The sequence below is a fragment of the Coregonus clupeaformis genome, chromosome 18 (assembly GCF_020615455.1).
Source record: "Coregonus clupeaformis isolate EN_2021a chromosome 18, ASM2061545v1, whole genome shotgun sequence".
Taxonomy (NCBI): domain Eukaryota; kingdom Metazoa; phylum Chordata; class Actinopteri; order Salmoniformes; family Salmonidae; genus Coregonus; species Coregonus clupeaformis.
In genome coordinates this window covers 44,397,304-44,417,211 of record NC_059209.1, presented here as the reverse complement: position 1 = coordinate 44,417,211, position 19,908 = coordinate 44,397,304, and positions in this window count along the sequence as shown.

Genomic DNA, 19,908 nt, shown 5'->3' with positions numbered 1-19,908 from the left:
ATACACCCTCACGTCCTTCGCCAAGGTAGGCCACCAGTACTTTCCAGTCAGGCAGCGCACTGTACGACCGATACCTGGGTGACCAGAGGAGGTGGACGTGTGTGCCCAGTAGATCAGACTGTCACGGATCAGAGCAGGCACGTACTGCAGCCCAGCTGGACACTGAGGTGGAGATGGCTCTGTGCGTAATGCCTGCTCTATGTCCGCGTCCATCGCCCATACTACCGGCGCCACAATGCAGGAGGCCGGGAGTATGGGGGTGTTGTCTCTGGGCCTCTCCTCTGTGTCATACAGCCGGGACAATGTGTCTGCCTTCATGTTCTTCGTACCCGGGATGTATGACAGTGAAAAATCAAACCGGGAGAAGAATAGGGCCCACCTGGCCTGGCAAGGATTCAGCCTCCTCACTGCCAGATGTACTCCAGGTTACGGTGGTCCGTCCAGACGAGGAAAGGGTGTTTCGCCCCTTCGAGCCAATGCCTCCACACGGTCAAGGCTCGGACAACAGCCAACAGCTCCCGATCACCAACGTCGTAGTTCTGCTCTGCCGGGCTGAGCTTCTTAGAGAAGAAGGCACAGGGGCGGAGCTTGGGTGGCGTGCCCGAGCGTTGAGATAGGACAGCGCCTATCCCTACCGCGGACGCATCCACCTACACTACTAACAGTACCGGGGATGAGTTGAACAGACCCCTCCGTTTCCTGAAGGCCAGGTCAGCCTCAGCAGACCAGCGGAGCCGGGGCAGCCCACCCTTCAACAGAGATGTAATGGGAGCTGCGACCTTGCCAAAGCCCCTGATAAACCTCCGATAGTAGTTGGCGAAGCCCAGAAAGCGCTGCACCTCCTTAACCGTGGTGGGAGTCGGCCAATTACTCACGGCTGAAATGTGATCCCCCTCCATCTCCACCCCTGAGGTGGTAATGCAGTATCCGAGGAAGGAGACTGACTGCTGAAAAAACATACACTTCTCTGCCTTGGCATAAAGGTCATTTTCCAACAGTTGGGCCAGCACTTTGCGAACCAGGGACACATGCTCGGCGCACGTAGCGGAATACACCAGGATGTCATCGATGTAGACCACTACACCGCGACCAAGCATGTCCCCAAACACCTCGTTCACAAAGGACTGGAAGACAGAGGAAGACTGAGGGAGCATTCATCAAACCGTAGGGCATCACCAGGTATTCATAATGCCCCGTGGTTGTGCTGAATGCTGTCTTCCACTCATCCCTCTCCCGAACACGCACCAGGTTGTACGCACTCCTGAGATCTACTTTGGTGAAGAAGTGCGCCCCATGCATTGACTCGATCACTGACGTAATGAGGGGGAGAGGATAACTAAATCTTACCGTCTCCTTGTTCAGTGGTCGATAATCAATGGAAGGGCGCAGACCACCGTCTTTCTTCTTCACAAAGAAGAAACTTGAGGAGGCGGGTGAAGTGGAGGGACGTACAGTGGGGAGAACAAGTACACTGCCGATTTTGCAGGTTTTCCTACTTACAAAGCATGTAGAGGTCTGTAATTTTTATCATAGGTACATTTCAACTGTGAGAGACATAATCTAAAACAAAAATCCAGAAAATCACATTGTATGATTTTTAAGTAATTAATTAGCATTTTAGCAGACATTTTCTCTTTATCTTTTCATTACCTGAGTTCACAGTAGAAATTGTCTGCTTCCTGAATATTCACTGAATATTCAAAATTGTCAATGTGCTTTATATCTTTAAAGGGACAGTCCACCCAAACAACAACATGACGGTTGGTCAAATGGTTTCTTACTCTGTAACCAGTCTTGGTACCGATATTAGAATTTTTCGCTCATCATGCTCAGATCATCTATGTGACCTGGTCCTCTGTAGCTCAGCTGGTAGAGCACGGCGCTTGTAACGCCAAGGTAGTGGGTTTGATCCCCGGGACCACCCATACACACAAAAAAATTATGCACACATGACTGTAAGTCGCTTTGGATAAAAGCGTCTGCTAAATGGCTTATTATTATTATTATTACTTTGTTGAGCTTTGGAATCAATTTGGTCGAGATGCGCAATTCTTTTCTTCTAATATCAGTAGCATGACTTGAATGGGATTTGTGCCACAAATGCTAAAACGTTAGCGTTTGGAAACAGTGCCAGGGAAATCAAACCAAAGCATGGATTGCTGTCATACCTTGTCCATAGACTGCTGACAGGGTAAGGAAACCAATGTGTCATTTTGTAATTTGAGCGAACTATCCCTTTAACACCCAAAATACATCAGTGTAAACAAAATAATCCAGTCAATTGGATAAAATGAAACAATAGAGGGTTGCCAGGTAACGTACGAAGAGGGTTGCTAGGTGATGTACGACGCCTCCTGGCGGCCATGTTGGAAGACCACCGCATCAATTGTTCTGACATCAACAGCTGAGTGGCTACTCCAAGCTGCATGATAACAGTGCATAAAACTAGTTGATTCATCACCATGGTCTTTTTCTGAGCAGTATTTGGCTGCTCTAACAAGGCAGGAAAGACAACGGGAAGATTCAACTTCTTCAAGGAGATAAGACTCAAGAACTGTCAGAAAAGCGAAGAAACCTTTTTGCCCGTCAAGACCTGAACCCAGACATCTGTCAGTACAGGGTCTGCTCTGTCAAGACCTGAACCCAGACATCTGTCAGTACAGGGTCTGGCCTCCTCCGATCATTTCATCACTGTTATGTCTGGTCGATGTTGAGTTTAGCTGTTAGCTGTTATGCTAACCAGGTTTAGTTTAGCTGTTAGCTGTTATGCTAAACAGGTGTGTTAGCAACAAGACTAAGTTAGCCAACATTAGCTAGCTAAATAGCTTGTAGTCTAGATATTAGCATGTGTCTCTCTCATAGCGTGTGAGTTTCAAGTTTTGGGGAAGCTAATTTTTCACCATAAAAATGCACTTTTATAATAAAGCATTGCATGCATCTATCATGGCATTTGCACAGTAATGTAAGCCTGCTATTCCGAAAGTGATGAAGTAGATGGCCATAATTTATTAGCTATTTAATAGAAATCAATCTAATCACTGTGCATGGCTGTCAGTATGGACCCGATGTGGATGTGATGAGGAGTCAGGCGCAGGACACCGAGGTTTAGTCCAACAAACTTTACTCGTACAAAGTGGAAAAATATCCAAGACACGACCTCGAAAAACAGAGGCGAGTGAAATACGCAACATGCGTAAAACTAAACAAAACATATAGAGCGCAAAACACGCAGCTCCAAACGACACGCGGACAACAACACACAATCTAACTAACACAAAACACGGAATTTATAGGACACGTAATTAGGACACAAACAGACACAGGTGTACCAGACAGACCAAAGCAATCAACACACGAAACATACAACGGTGGCAGCTAGTATTCCGGGGACGGCGAACGCCGAAGCCTGCCCGAACCAGGAGGAGGAGCAGCCTCGGCCGAAACCGTGACAATGGCTGACTATGTAGTGGCATAGATACACTATATCAGAGTCTCTTTCCTTTGCGCTGGAAAAGAAATGTGGCCTTTTGATAAACACATTTCATGCAATTCTAGTACACTTAATATGACTGGAGACATTAGCAGAATCCTTTTTTAATAGGACGTATCACGTGTAGCCTAGGCCTCTGCTGACAAACAGATCAATAAAAATGACCTTGTCTTGAATTTAATCCAGGCCCCAAAACAACTCCAGTGGCCCAATGATAATTAGTTGAGAACTTTATTGATGAGAGGAGGGAAAATGTGGACATTTCAGCCTTAACGTGATAGGACAACCTGCTGTGTTGACTATTGGCTGTTCCAGCCCAACAAAAGTTTGAATCTTTATATGACACTAAAAACACCTCAATGAATTAAACACAACCAAACAATCAAGAGCCCTGATGGTATACAGTGCCTTCAGAAAGTATTCACACCCCTTGACTTTTTCCACATTTTGTTGTGTTACAGCCTGAATTTAAAATTATATATTTGTGTCACTGGCCTACACACAATACCCATAATGTCGAAGTGGAATTATGTTTTTTGACATTTTTACAAATTAATTAAAAATGAAAAGCTTAAATGTCTTGAGTCAATAAGTATTCAACCCCTTTGTTATGGCAAGCATAAATAAGTTCAGGAGTAAGAATTTGCTTAACAAGTCACATAAGTTGCATGGACTCACTCTGTGTGCAATAATAGTAGTTTAACATGATTTTCTTAATGACTACCTCATCTCTGTACCCCACACATACAATTATCTGTAAGGTCCCTCAGTCGAACAGTGAATTTCAAACACAGATTCAACCACAAAGACCAGGGAGGTTTTCCAATGCCTCGCAAAAAAGGGCACCTATTGGTAGATGGGTAAAAATAAAAAAAGCAGACATTGAATATCCCTTTGAGCATGATGAAGTTATTAATTACATATTGGATGGTGTATCAATACACACAGTCACTACAAAGATACAGGGGTCCTTCCTAACCCAGTTGCCGGAGAGGAAGGAAACTGCTCTGCATTATTGGGAAGGACCCGTAAGGAAGCATTTCACTGTTAGTCTACGCCTGTTGTTTACGAAGCACGTGACAAATAAAATGTGATTTGATTTCACCATGAGGCCAATGGTGACTTTAAAACAGTTACAGAGTTTAATGGCTGTGATGGGAGAAAACTGAGGATGGATCAACAACATTGTAGTTACTCCACAATACTAACCAAAGTAACCTAATTCCTAAGATTGAATCGTACTACACCGGCTCCGACGCTCGTCGGATGTGTCAGAGCTTGCAAACTATTACAGACTACAAAGGGAAGCACAGCCGTGAGATGCCCAGTGACACAAGACTAGCAGACGAGCTAAATTACTTCTATGCTCGCTTCGAGGTAAGCAACACTGAAGCATGCATGAGAGCATCAGCTGTTCTGGACGACTGTGTGATCGCTCTCTATAGCCGATGTGAGTAAGACCTTTAAACAGGTCAACATTCACAAGGCCGCAGGGCCAGACGGATTACCAGGACTTGTACTCCGAGCATGCGCTGACCAACTGGCAAGTGTCTTCACTGACTTTTTCAACATGTCCCTGACTGAGTCTGTAATACCAACATGTTTCAAGCAGACCACCATAGTCCCTGTGCCCAAGAACACTAAGGTAACCTGCCTAAATGACTACCGACCCGTAGCACTCACGTCTGTACCCATGAAGTGCTTTGAAAGGCTGGTCATGGCTCACATCAACACCATTATCCCAGAAACCCTAGACCCACTCCAATTTGCACACCGCCCCAACAGATCCACAGATGATGCAATCTCTATTGCACTCCACACTGCCCTTTCCCACCTGGACAAAAGGAACACCTACATGAGAATGCTATTCATTGACTACAGCTCAGCATTCAACACCATAGTGCCCTCCAAGCTCATCACTAAGCTAAGGACCCTGGGACTAAACACCTCCCTCTGCAACTGGATCCTGGACTTCCTGACGGGTCACCCCCAGGTGGTAAGGGTAGGTAACAACACATCTGCCACACTGATCCTCAACACGGGGGCCCCTCAGGGGTGCGTACTCAGTCCCCTCCTGTACTCCCTGTTCACCCATGACTGCATGGCCAGGCACGACTCCAACACCATCATTAAGTTTGCTGACGACACAACAGTGGTAGGCCTGATCACCGACAACGATGAGACAGCCTATAGGGTGGAGGTCAGAGACCTGGCAGTGTGGTGCCAGGATAACAACCTCTCCCTCAATGTGATCAAGACAAAGGAGATGATTGTGGACTACTGGAAAAGAAGAGGACTGAGCACGCCCCCATTCTCATTGACAGGGCTGTAGTGGAGCATGTTCAGTGCTTCAAGTTCCTTGGTGTCCACATCACCAACAAACTATCCTGGTCCAAACACACCAAGACAGTCGTGAAGAGGGCACGACAAAGCCTATTCCCCCTCAGGAGACTGAAAAGATTTGGCATGGGTCCTCAGATCCTCAAAACGTTCTACAGCTGCACCATTGAGAGCATCCTGACTGGTTGCATCACTGCCTGGTATGGCAACTGCTCGGCCTCCGACCGCAAGGCACTACAGAGGGTAGTGCGTATGGCCCAGTACATCACTGGGGCCAAGCTTCCTGCCATCCAGGACCTCTACAGTGAGGGAAAAAAGTATTTGATCCCCTGCTGATTTTGTACGTTTGCCCACTGACAAAGACATGATCAGTCTATAATTTTAATGGTAGGTTTATTTGAACAGTGAGAGACAGAATAACAACAAAAAAATCCAGAAAAACGCATGTCAAAAATGTTATAAATTGATTTGCATTTTAATGAGGGAAATAAGTATTTGACCCCTCTGCAAAACATGACTTAGTACTTGGTGGCAAAACCCTTGTTGGCAATCACAGAGGTCAGACGTTTCTTGTAGTTGGCCACCAGGTTTGCACACATCTCAAGAGGGATTTTGTTCCACTCCTCTTTGCAGATCTTCTCCAAGTCATTAAGGTTTCGAGGCTGAAGTTTGGCAACTCAAACCTTCAGCTCCCTCCACAGATGTTCTATGGGATTAAGGTCTGGAGACTGGCTAGGCCACTCCAGGACCTTAATGTGCTTCTTCTTGAGCCACTCCTTTGTTGCCTTGGCCGTGTGTTTTGGGTCATTGTCATGCTGGAATAGCCATCCACGACCCATTCTCAATGCCCTGGCTGAGGGAAGGAGGTTCTCACCCAAGATTTGACGGTACATGGCGCCGTCCATCGTCCCTTTGATGCGTTGAAGTTGTCCTGTCCCCTTAGCAGAAAAACACCCCCAAAGCATAATGTTTCCGCCTCCATGTTTGACGGTGGGGATGGTGTTCTTGGGGTCATAGGCAGCATTCCTCCTCCTCCAAACACGGCGAGTTGAGTTGATGCCAAAGAGCTCGATTTTGGTCTCATCTGACCACAACACTTTCACCCAGTTCTCCTCTGAATCATTCAGATGTTCATTGGCAAACTTCAGACGGGCCTGTATATGTGCTTTCTTGAGCAGGGGGACCTTGTGGGCGCTGCAGGATTTCAGTCCTTCACAGCGTAGTGTGTTACCAATTGTTTTCTTGGTGACTATGGTCCCAGCTGCCTTGAGATCATTGACAAGATCCTCCCGTGTAGTGCTGGGCTGATTCCTCACCATTCTCATGATCATTGCAACTCCACGAGGTGAGATCTTGCATGGAGCCCCAGTCCGAGGGAGATTGACAGTTATTTTGTGTTTCATCCATTTGCGAATAATCGCACCAACTGTTGTCACCTTCTCACCAAGCTGCTTGGCGATGGTCTTTTAGCCCATTCCAGCCTTGTGTAGGTCTACAATCTTGTCCCTGACATCCTTGGAGAGCTCTTTGGTCTTGGCCATGGTGGAGAGTTTGGAATCTGATTGATTGATTGCTTCTGTGGACAGGTGTCTTTTATACAGGTAACAAGCTGTGATTAGGAGCACACCATTATTGCTATAATAATAATATGATGTTGCCATATGATAATAATAATAATATGATGTTGCCATATGATATAATAATAAAAATAATATGATGTTGCCATATGATATAATAATAATAAAAATATGATGTTGCCATATGATATAATAATAATAATAATATGATGTTGCCATATGATATAATAATAATAATAATATGATGTTGTCATCTGATATAATAATATGATGTTGCCATATGATATAATAATAATAATAATATGATGTTGCCATATGATATAATAATAATAATAATATGATGTTGCCATATGATATAATAATAATAATAATATGATGTTGCCATATGATATAATAATAATATGATGTTGCCATATTATATAATAAAAATATGATGTTGCCATATGATATAATAATATGATGTTGCCATATATATAATAATAATATGATGTTGCCATATTATATAATAATAATATGATGTTGCCATATGATATAATAATATGATGTTGCCATATGATATAATAATATGATGTTGCCATATGATATAATAATATGATGTTGCCATATGATATAATAATAATAATAATAATAATAATATGATGTTGCCATATGGTATAATAATAATAATAATAATATGATGTTGCCATATGATATAATAATAATAATAATAATAATAATATGATGTTGCCATATGATATAATAATATGATGTTGCCATATGATATAATAATATGATGTTGCCATATGATATAATAATATGATGTTGCCATATGATATAATAATATGATGTTGTCATATGATATAATAATATGATGTTGCCATATGATATAATAATATGATGTTGCCATATGATATAATAATATTATGTTGTCATATGATATAATAATATGATGTTGCCATATGATATAATAATAATAATATGATGTTGCCATATGATATAATAATATGATGTTGCCATATGATATAATAATATGATGTTGCCATATGATATAATAATATGATGTTGCCATATGATATAATAATATGATGTTAACATATGATATAATAATATGATGTTGTCATATGATATAATAATATGATGTTGCCATATAATATAATAATATGATGTTGCCATATGATATAATAATATGATGTTGCCATATGATATAATAATATGATGTTGCCATATGATATAATAATATGATGTTGTCATATGATATAATAATATGATGTTGCCATATGATATAATAATAATAATAATAATATGATGTTGCCATATGAAATAATAATAATAATAATAATAATAATAATAATATGATGTTGCCATATGATATAATAATAATATGATGTTGCCATATGATATAATAATAATAATAATAATATGATGTTGCCATATGATATAATAATAATAATATGATGTTGCCATATGATATAATAACAATAATATGATGTTGCCATATGATATAATAATAATAATATGATGTTGCCATATGATATAATAATAATAATATGATGTTGCCATATAATATAATATGCCATTTAGCAGACACTTTTATCCAAAGCGACTTACAGTCATGCGTGCATACATTATTTTATTTTTTGTGTATGGGTGGTCCCGGGGATCGAACCCACTACCTTGGCGTTACAAGCGCCGTGCTCTACCAGCTGAGCTACAGAGGACCACATAATAATATGGATATAATAATAATAATAATATGATGTTGCCATATTATATAATAATAATATGATGTTGCCATATGATATAATAATATGATGTTGCCATATGATATAATAATATGATGTTGCCATATGATATAATAATATGATGTTGCCATATGATATAATAAAAATAATAATATGATGTTGCCATATGATATAATAATAATAATAATAATAATAATAATAATAATAATAATAATAATAATAACATGATGTTGCCATATGATATAATAATATGATGTTGCCATATGATATAATAATATGATGTTGCCATATGATATAATAATATGATGTTGCCATATGATATAATAATATGATGTTGCCATATGATATAATAATATGATGTTGCCATATGATATAATAATATGATGTTGCCATATGATATAATAATATGATGTTGCCATATGATATAATAATATGATGTTGCCATATGATATAATAATATGATGTTGCCATATGATATAATAATATGATGTTGTCATATGATATAATAATATGATGTTGCCATATTATATAATAATAATAATAATATGATGTTGCCATATGATATAATAATAATAATAATATGATGTTGCCATATGATATAATAATAATAGTAATATGATGTTGCCATATGATATAATAATAATAATAATATGATGTTGCCATATGATATAATAATAATAATAATATGATGTTGCCATATGATATAATAATAATATGATGTTGCCATATGATATAATAATAATATGATGTTGCCATATGATATAATAATAATATGATGTTGCCATATGATATAATAATAATAATAATATGATGTTGCCATATGATATTACATTTACATTTTAAATTTTTTTTTAGTCATTTAGCAGATGCTCTTATCCAGAGCGACTTACAGTTAGTGAGTGCATACATCATTTTTAATACTGGCCCCCCATGGGAATCGAACCCACAACCCTGGCGTTGCAAACGGCATGCTCTACCAACTGAGCTACATCCCCTGCCGGCCATTCCCCCCCCTACCCTGGACGACGCTGGGCCAATTGTGCGCCGCCCCATGGGTCTCCCGGTCGCGGCTGGCTACGACAGAGTCTATAATAATAATAATATGATGTTGCCATATGATATTTATATTTTAAATTTTTAGTCATTTAGCAGACGCTCTTATCCAGAGCGACTTACAGTTAGTGCATACATTATTTTATATTTATCATACTGGCCCCCCGTGGGAATCGAACCCACAACCCTGGCGTTGCAAACGCCATGCTCTACCAACTGAGCTACATCCCTGGTGGAGTTTCAGATGTTTTCGGAAGATGGGCAGGGACTCTGCTGTCCTAGCTTCAGGTGGAAGCTGGTTATTCCTGTTTACAGCTCCTGTACCAGTGATTCTGTTCTTCCTGTTTACAGCTCCTGTACCAGTGATTCTGTTCTTCCTGTTTACAGCTCCTGTACCAGTGATTCTGTTCTTCCTGTTTACAGCTCCTGTACCAGTGATTCTGTTCTTCCTGTTTACAGCTCCTGTACCAGTGATTCTGTTCTTCCTGTTTACAGCTCCTGTACCAGTGATTCTGTTCTTCCTGTTTACAGCTCCTGTACCAGTGATTCTGTTCTTCCTGTTTACAGCTCCTGTACCAGTGATTCTGTTCTTCCTGTTTACAGCTCCTGTACCAGTGATTCTGTTCTTCCTGTTTACAGCTCCTGTACCAGTGATTCTGTTCTTCCTGTTTACAGCTCCTGTACCAGTGATTCTGTTCTTCCTGTTTACAGCTCCTGTACCAGTGATTATGTTCTTCCTGTTTACAGCTCCTGTACCAGTGATTCTGTTCTTCCTGTTTACAGCTCCTGTACCAGTGATTCTGTTCTTCCTGTTTACAGCTCCTGTACCATTGTGAGCTCCAGCAGGCTGAGCGACGGAGAGAAGAAGAGCGAGAGGAGCGAGAGAGTGTCTGCGTTGGGAGGGATGAGGCAGCACGTTGGTTAGAGCCTGTCTGTGAGGGGAGAGACAGACAGATCAACAGACACCATCTCTGTGACTGTCTGTGAGGGGACAGACAGACAGATCAACAGACACCATCTCTGTGACTGAGCTGGACCATGGCTGGATGTCTGTGGCTGGGAGGGTAGTAGCAGCCTTCTCCCACACGTTCCTCCACCTCAACCACCCCCTTCCAGGGGGGCAGTAGCATCAGGTAGGGGGGCCAGTGACATGGACTCTTGAGGGGAAGATGCCCCCAGCCCTGACCCCTCCCAGAGCGGGTAACGATGGGACAGCAGCTGGCAGGCAGTGCTGGAGGAGCAGTATGCAGGAGGCTGACTTACCGGGCACTAATGCTTTCACAGGTAACTACATCTGTACTACCTGCTGATTCATTAAACATGTGAGAGACATACATAGTTCTGATCTGAACAGGTATACTCAGCTACCAGCTACCAGCTCTGTTATATCTAATAGGATATTGATACACTCAGCTACCAGCTACCAGCTCTGTTATATCTAATAGGATATTGATATACTCAGCTACAAGCTACCAGCTCTGTTATATCTAATAGGATATTGATATACTCAGCTACAAGCTACCAGCTCTGTTATATCTAATAGGATATTGATACACTCAGCTACCAGCTACCAGCTCTGTTATATCTAATAGGATATTGATATACTCAGCTACAAGCTACCAGCTCTGTTATATCTAATAGGATATTGATATACTCAGCTAAAAGCTACCAGCTCTGTTATATCTAATAGGATATTGATATACTCAGCTACCAGCTACCAGCTCTGTTATATCTAATAGGATATTGATACACTCAGCTACCAGCTACCAGCTCTGTTATATCTAATAGGATATTGATATACTCAGCTACAAGCTACCAGCTCTGTTATATCTAATAGGATATTGATATACTCAGCTACAAGCTACCAGCTCTGTTATATCTAATAGGATATTGATACACTCAGCTACCAGCTACCAGCTCTGTTATATCTAATAGGATATTGATATACTCAGCTACAAGCTACCAGCTCTGTTATATCTAATAGGATATTGATATACTCAGCTAAAAGCTACCAGCTCTGTTATATCTAATAGGATATTGATACACTCAGCTACAAGCTACCAGCTCTGTTATATCTAATAGGATATTGATATACTCAGCTACAAGCTACCAGCTCTGTTATATCTAATAGGATATTGATATACTCAGCTACAAGCTACCAGCTCTGTTATATCTAATAGGATATTGATATACTCAGCTACAAGCTACCAGCTCTGTTATATCTAATAGGATATTGATACACTCAGCTACAAGCTACCAGCTCTGTTATATCTAATAGGATATTGATATACTCAGCTACAAGCTACCAGCTCTGTTATATCTAATAGGATATTGATACACTCAGCTACAAGCTACCAGCTCTGTTATATCTAATAGGATATTGGTATACTCAGCTACAAGCTACCAGCTCTGTTATATCTAATAGGATATTGGTATACTCAGCTACAAGCTACCAGCTCTGTTATATCTAATAGGATATTGATACACTCAGCTACAAGCTACCAGCTCTGTTATATCTAATAGGATATTGGTATACTCAGCTACAAGCTACCAGCTCTGTTATATCTAATAGGATATTGGTATACTCAGCTACAAGCTACCAGCTCTGTTATATCTAATAGGATATTGGTATACTCAGCTACAAGCTACCAGCTCTGTTATATCTAATAGGATATTGATACACTCAGCTACAAGCTACCAGCTCTGTTATATCTAATAGGATATTGATATACTCAGCTACAAGCTACCAGCTCTGTTATATCTAATAGGATATTGATATACTCAGCTACAAGCTACCAGCTCTGTTATATCTAATAGGATATTGGTATACTCAGCTACAAGCTACCAGCTCTGTTATATCTAATAGGATATTGATACACTCAGCTACAAGCTACCAGCTCTGTTATATCTAATAGGATATTGATATACTCAGCTACAAGCTACCAGCTCTGTTATATCTAATAGGATATTGATTTGCTCAGCTACCAGCTACCAGCTCTGTTATATCTAATAGGATATTGATATACTCAGCTACAAGCTACCAGCTCTGTTATATCTAATAGGATATTGATATACTCAGCTACAAGCTACCAGCTCTGTTATATCTAATAGGATATTGATATACTCAGCTACAAGCTACCAGCTCTGTTATATCTAATATGATATTGATATACTCAGCTACAAGCTACCAGCTCTGTTATATCTAATAGGATATTGATATAATCAGCTACCAGCTCTGTTATATCTAATAGGATATTGATATACTCAGCTACCAGCTACCAGCTCTGTTATATCTAATAGGATATTGATATACTCAGCTACAAGCTACCAGCTCTGTTATATCTAATAGGATATTGATATACTCAGCTACCAGCTCTGTTATATCTAATAGGATATTGATATACTCAGCTACAAGCTACCAGCTCTGTTATATCTAATAGGATATTGATATACTCAGCTACAAGCTACCAGCTCTGTTATATCTAATAGGATATTGATATACTCAGCTACCAGCTCTGTTATATCTAATAGGATATTTACATTTACATTTTACGTCATTTAGCAGACACTCTTATCCAGAGCGACTTACAGTTAGTGCATACATTATTCTTTTATTTTTTTCCATACTGGCCCCCCATGGGAATCGAACCCACAACCCTAATAGGATATTGATATACTCAGCTACCAGCTACCAGCTCTGTTATATCTAATATGATATTGATATACTCAGCTACAAGCTACCAGCTCTGTTATATCTAATAGGATATTGATATACTCAGCTACCAGCTACCAGCTCTGTTATATCTAATAGGATATTGATATACTCAGCTACAAGCTACCAGCTCTGTTATATCTAATAGGATATTGATATACTCAGCTACAAGCTACCAGCTCTGTTATATCTAATAGGATATTGATATACTCAGCGACCAGCTCTGTTATATCTAATAGGATATTGATATACTCAGCTACAAGCTACCAGCTCTGTTATATCTAATAGGATATTGATATACTCAGCTACAAGCTACCAGCTCTGTTATATCTAATAGGATATTGATACACTCAGCTACCAGCTACCAGCTCTGTTATATCTAATAGGATATTGATATACTCAGCTACAAGCTACCAGCTCTGTTATATCTAATAGGATATTGATATACTCAGCTAAAAGCTACCAGCTCTGTTATATCTAATAGGATATTGATACACTCAGCTACAAGCTACCAGCTCTGTTATATCTAATAGGATATTGATATACTCAGCTACAAGCTACCAGCTCTGTTATATCTAATAGGATATTGATATACTCAGCTACAAGCTACCAGCTCTGTTATATCTAATAGGATATTGATATACTCAGCTACAAGCTACCAGCTCTGTTATATCTAATAGGATATTGATACACTCAGCTACAAGCTACCAGCTCTGTTATATCTAATAGGATATTGATATACTCAGCTACAAGCTACCAGCTCTGTTATATCTAATAGGATATTGATACACTCAGCTACAAGCTACCAGCTCTGTTATATCTAATAGGATATTGGTATACTCAGCTACAAGCTACCAGCTCTGTTATATCTAATAGGATATTGGTATACTCAGCTACAAGCTACCAGCTCTGTTATATCTAATAGGATATTGATACACTCAGCTACAAGCTACCAGCTCTGTTATATCTAATAGGATATTGGTATACTCAGCTACAAGCTACCAGCTCTGTTATATCTAATAGGATATTGGTATACTCAGCTACAAGCTACCAGCACTGTTATATCTAATAGGATATTGGTATACTCAGCTACAAGCTACCAGCTCTGTTATATCTAATAGGATATTGATACACTCAGCTACAAGCTACCAGCTCTGTTATATCTAATAGGATATTGATATACTCAGCTACAAGCTACCAGCTCTGTTATATCTAATAGGATATTGATATACTCAGCTACAAGCTACCAGCTCTGTTATATCTAATAGGATATTGGTATACTCAGCTACAAGCTACCAGCTCTGTTATATCTAATAGGATATTGATACACTCAGCTACAAGCTACCAGCTCTGTTATATCTAATAGGATATTGATATACTCAGCTACAAGCTACCAGCTCTGTTATATCTAATAGGATATTGATTTGCTCAGCTACCAGCTACCAGCTCTGTTATATCTAATAGGATATTGATATACTCAGCTACAAGCTACCAGCTCTGTTATATCTAATAGGATATTGATATACTCAGCTACAAGCTACCAGCTCTGTTATATCTAATAGGATATTGATATACTCAGCTACAAGCTACCAGCTCTGTTATATCTAATAGGATATTGATATAATCAGCTACCAGCTCTGTTATATCTAATAGGATATTGATATACTCAGCTACCAGCTACCAGCTCTGTTATATCTAATAGGATATTGATATACTCAGCTACAAGCTACCAGCTCTGTTATATCTAATAGGATATTGATATACTCAGCTACCAGCTCTGTTATATCTAATAGGATATTGATATACTCAGCTACAAGCTACCAGCTCTGTTATATCTAATAGGATATTGATATACTCAGCTACAAGCTACCAGCTCTGTTATATCTAATAGGATATTGATATACTCAGCTACCAGCTCTGTTATATCTAATAGGATATTTACATTTACATTTTACGTCATTTAGCAGACACTCTTATCCAGAGCGACTTACAGTTAGTGCATACATTATTCTTTTATTTTTTTCCCATACTGGCCCCCATGGGAATCGAACCCACAACCCTAATAGGATATTGATATACTCAGCTACCAGCTACCAGCTCTGTTATATCTAATATGATATTGATATACTCAGCTACAAGCTACCAGCTCTGTTATATCTAATAGGATATTGATATACTCAGCTACCAGCTACCAGCTCTGTTATATCTAATAGGATATTGATATACTCAGCTACAAGCTACCAGCTCTGTTATATCTAATAGGATATTGATATACTCAGCTACAAGCTACCAGCTCTGTTATATCTAATAGGATATTGATATACTCAGCGACCAGCTCTGTTATATCTAATAGGATATTGATATACTCAGCTACCAGCTCTGTTATATCTAATAGGATATTGATATACTCAGCTACCAGCTCTGTTATATCTAATAGGATATTGATATACTCAGCTACCAGCTCTGTTATATCTAATAGGATATTGATACACTCAGCTACAAGCTACCAGCTCTGTTATATCTAATAGGATATTGATATACTCAGCTACCAGCTACCAGCTCTGTTATATCTAATAGGATATTGATATACTCAGCTACAAGCTACCAGCTCTGTTATATCTAATAGGATATTGATATACTCAGCTACAAGCTACCAGCTCTGTTATATCTAATAGGATATTGATATACTCAGCGACCAGCTCTGTTATATCTAATAGGATATTGATATACTCAGCTACCAGCTCTGTTATATCTAATAGGATATTGATATACTCAGCTACAAGCTACCAGCTCTGTTATATCTAATAGGATATTGATATACTCAGCGACCAGCTCTGTTATATCTAATAGGATATTGATATACTCAGCTACCAGCTCTGTTATATCTAATAGGATATTGATATACTCAGCTACCAGCTCTGTTATATCTAAAAGGATATTGATATACTCAGCTACAAGCTACCAGCTCTGTTATATCTAATAGGATATTGATATACTCAGCTACCAGCTCTGTTATATCTAATAGGATATTGATATACTCAGCTACCAGCTCTGTTATATCTAATAGGATATTGATATACTCAGCTACCAGCTCTGTTATATCTAAAAGGATATTGATATACTCAGCTACAAGCTACCAGCTCTGTTATATCTAATAGGATATTGATATACTCAGCTACCAGCTCTGTTATATCTAATAGGATATTGATATACTCAGCTACCAGCTCTGTTATATCTAATAGGATATTGATATACTCAGCTACCAGCTCTGTTATATCTAATAGGATATTGATAGACTCAGCTACCAGCTCTGTTATATCTAATAGGATATTGATATACTCAGCTACCAGCTCTGTTATATCTAATAGGATATTGATATACTCAGCTACCAGCTCTGTTATATCTAAAAGGATATTGATATACTCAGCTACCAAATCAAATCAAATCAAATTTTATTGGTCACATGCGCCGAATACAACAGGTGCAGACATTACAGTGAAATGCTTACTTACAGCCCTTAACCAACAGTGCATTTATTTTAAACAAAAAAAGTAAGAATAAAACAACAACAACCAGCTACCAGCTCTGTTATATCTAATAGGATATTGATATACTCAGCAGTGCATTCGGAAAGTATTCAGACCCCTTGTCTTTTTCCACATTTTGTTAAGTTACAGCCTTATTCTAAAATTGATTAAATAGTTTTTTCCCCCCTCATCAATCTACACACAATACCCCATAATGACAAAGTAAAAACTGGTTTGTAGAAATGTTGGCAAATGTATTAAAAATAAAAAACGGAAATATCACATTCATATAAGTGTTCAGCCCAGTACTTTGTTGAAGCACCTTCTTGGGTATGACGCTACAAGCTTAGCACACCTGTAATAAAAATAGCACAGCTATTTTCAGGTCTCTCCAGAGATGTTAGATCAGGTTCAAGTCCGGGCTCTGGCTGGGCCAGTCAAGGACATTCAGAGACTTGTCCCGAAGCCACTCCTACGTTGTCTTGCCTGTGTGCTTAGGGTCGTTGTCCTGTTGGAAGGTGAACCTTCGCCCCAGTCTGAGGTCCTGAGCGCTTTGGAGCAGGTTTTCATCAAGGATCTCTCTGTACTTTTCTCCATTCATCGTTCCCTCGATCCTGACTAGTGTCCCAGTCCCTGCTGCTGAAAAACATCCCCACAGCATGATGCTGCCACCACCATGCTTCACTGTAGGGATGGTGCCAGGTTTCCTCCAGACGTGACGCTTGGCATTCTGGCCAACGAGTTCAATCTTGGTTTCATCAGACCAGAGAATCTTGTTTCTCATAGTCTGAGAGTCCTTTAGGTGCCTTTTGGCAAACTCCAAGTGGGCTGTCATGTGCCTTTTACTGAGGAGTGGCTTCCGTCTGGCCACGCTACCATAAAGGCCATTGGTGGAGCGCTGCAGAGATGGTTGTCCTTCTGGAAGATTCTCCCATCCACCTCCCTGACCAAGGCCCTTCTCCCCCGATTGCTCAGTTTGGCCAGGTGGCCAGCTCTAGGAAGAGTCTTGGTGGTTCCAAACTTCTTCCATTTAAGAATGATGGAGGCCACTGTGTTCTTGGGGACCTTCAATACTGCAGAAATGTTTTGGTACCCTTCCTCAGATCTGTGTCTCGACACAATCCTTTCTCGGAGCTCTATGGACAATTCCTTCAACCTCATGGCTTGGTCTTTGCTCTGACATCCACTGTCAACTGTGGGACCTTATATAGACAGGTGTGTGCCTTTCCAAATCATGTCCAATCAATTGAATTTACCACAGGTGGAAACATTTCAAGGATGATCAATGGAAACAGGATGCACCTGAGCTCAATTTCAAGTCTCATAGCAAATGGTCTGAATACTTATGTAAATACGGTATTTCAGTTTTTTATTTGTAATTGTCAAGGTGTGCTGTATGTGGAAGGTGCGGGAATCAGACGCAGGACACAGAAGCTTCGTACAACAGTCTTTAGTGAATCAATACGAGCAAAAGTGCCCGGAGACGAGCGATACGCACACAGGCGTAAACAAACAGGAAAAATACTAACGCGCACACCAAGTGCGAAAACCTCTCCTAAAACACAAGGAGGGAAAACCAAAACAGACACGAAGACAGGAAGCTCAATAACACACAACACATGACTAACAAAACGAGAACTTATAGGACACATAATCAACGCTAACTAACCACAGGTGTACAACAATCAGACAAAAGCAAACGAACATAGAAACATACAACGGTGGTAGCTAGTACTCCGGGGACGACTACCGCCGAAACTTGCCCGAGCAAGGAGGAGGAGCAGCCTCGGCAGATTCCGTGACAGTAATACATTTGCTAAACTTTATAAAAATCTGTTTTCGCTTTGTCATTATGGGGTATTGTGTGTAGATTGATGTGGGGAAAAAATTATTTAATCAATTTTAGAAAAAGGCTGTATCGTAACAAAATGTGGAAAAAGTCAAGGGGTCTGAATACTTTCCGAATGGACTGTATTTTATTAGATATTTTATCAACAATACAAAACATACAGATACAAACGAAGACATCATACAAACATCAACTACATCACTCCTGTCCAGACCCACTATCCTCCACCCCTATCTCCATCAACTACATCACTCCTGTCCAGACCCACTATCCTCCACCCCTATCTCCATCAACGACATCACTCCTGTCCAGACCCACTATCCTCCACCCCTATCTCCATCAACTACATCACTCCTGCCCAGACCCACTATCCTCCACCCCTATCTCCATCAACTACATCACTCCTGTCCAGACCCACTATCCTCCACCCCCTATCTCCATCAACTACATCACTCCTGTCCAGACCCACTATCCTCCACCCCTATCTCCATCAACTACATCACTCCTGCCCAGACCCACTATCCTCCACCCCTATCTCCATCAACTACATCACTCCTGCCCAGACCCACTATCCTCCACCCCTATCTCCATCAACTACATCACTCCTGTCCAGACCCACTATCCTCCACCCCTATCTCC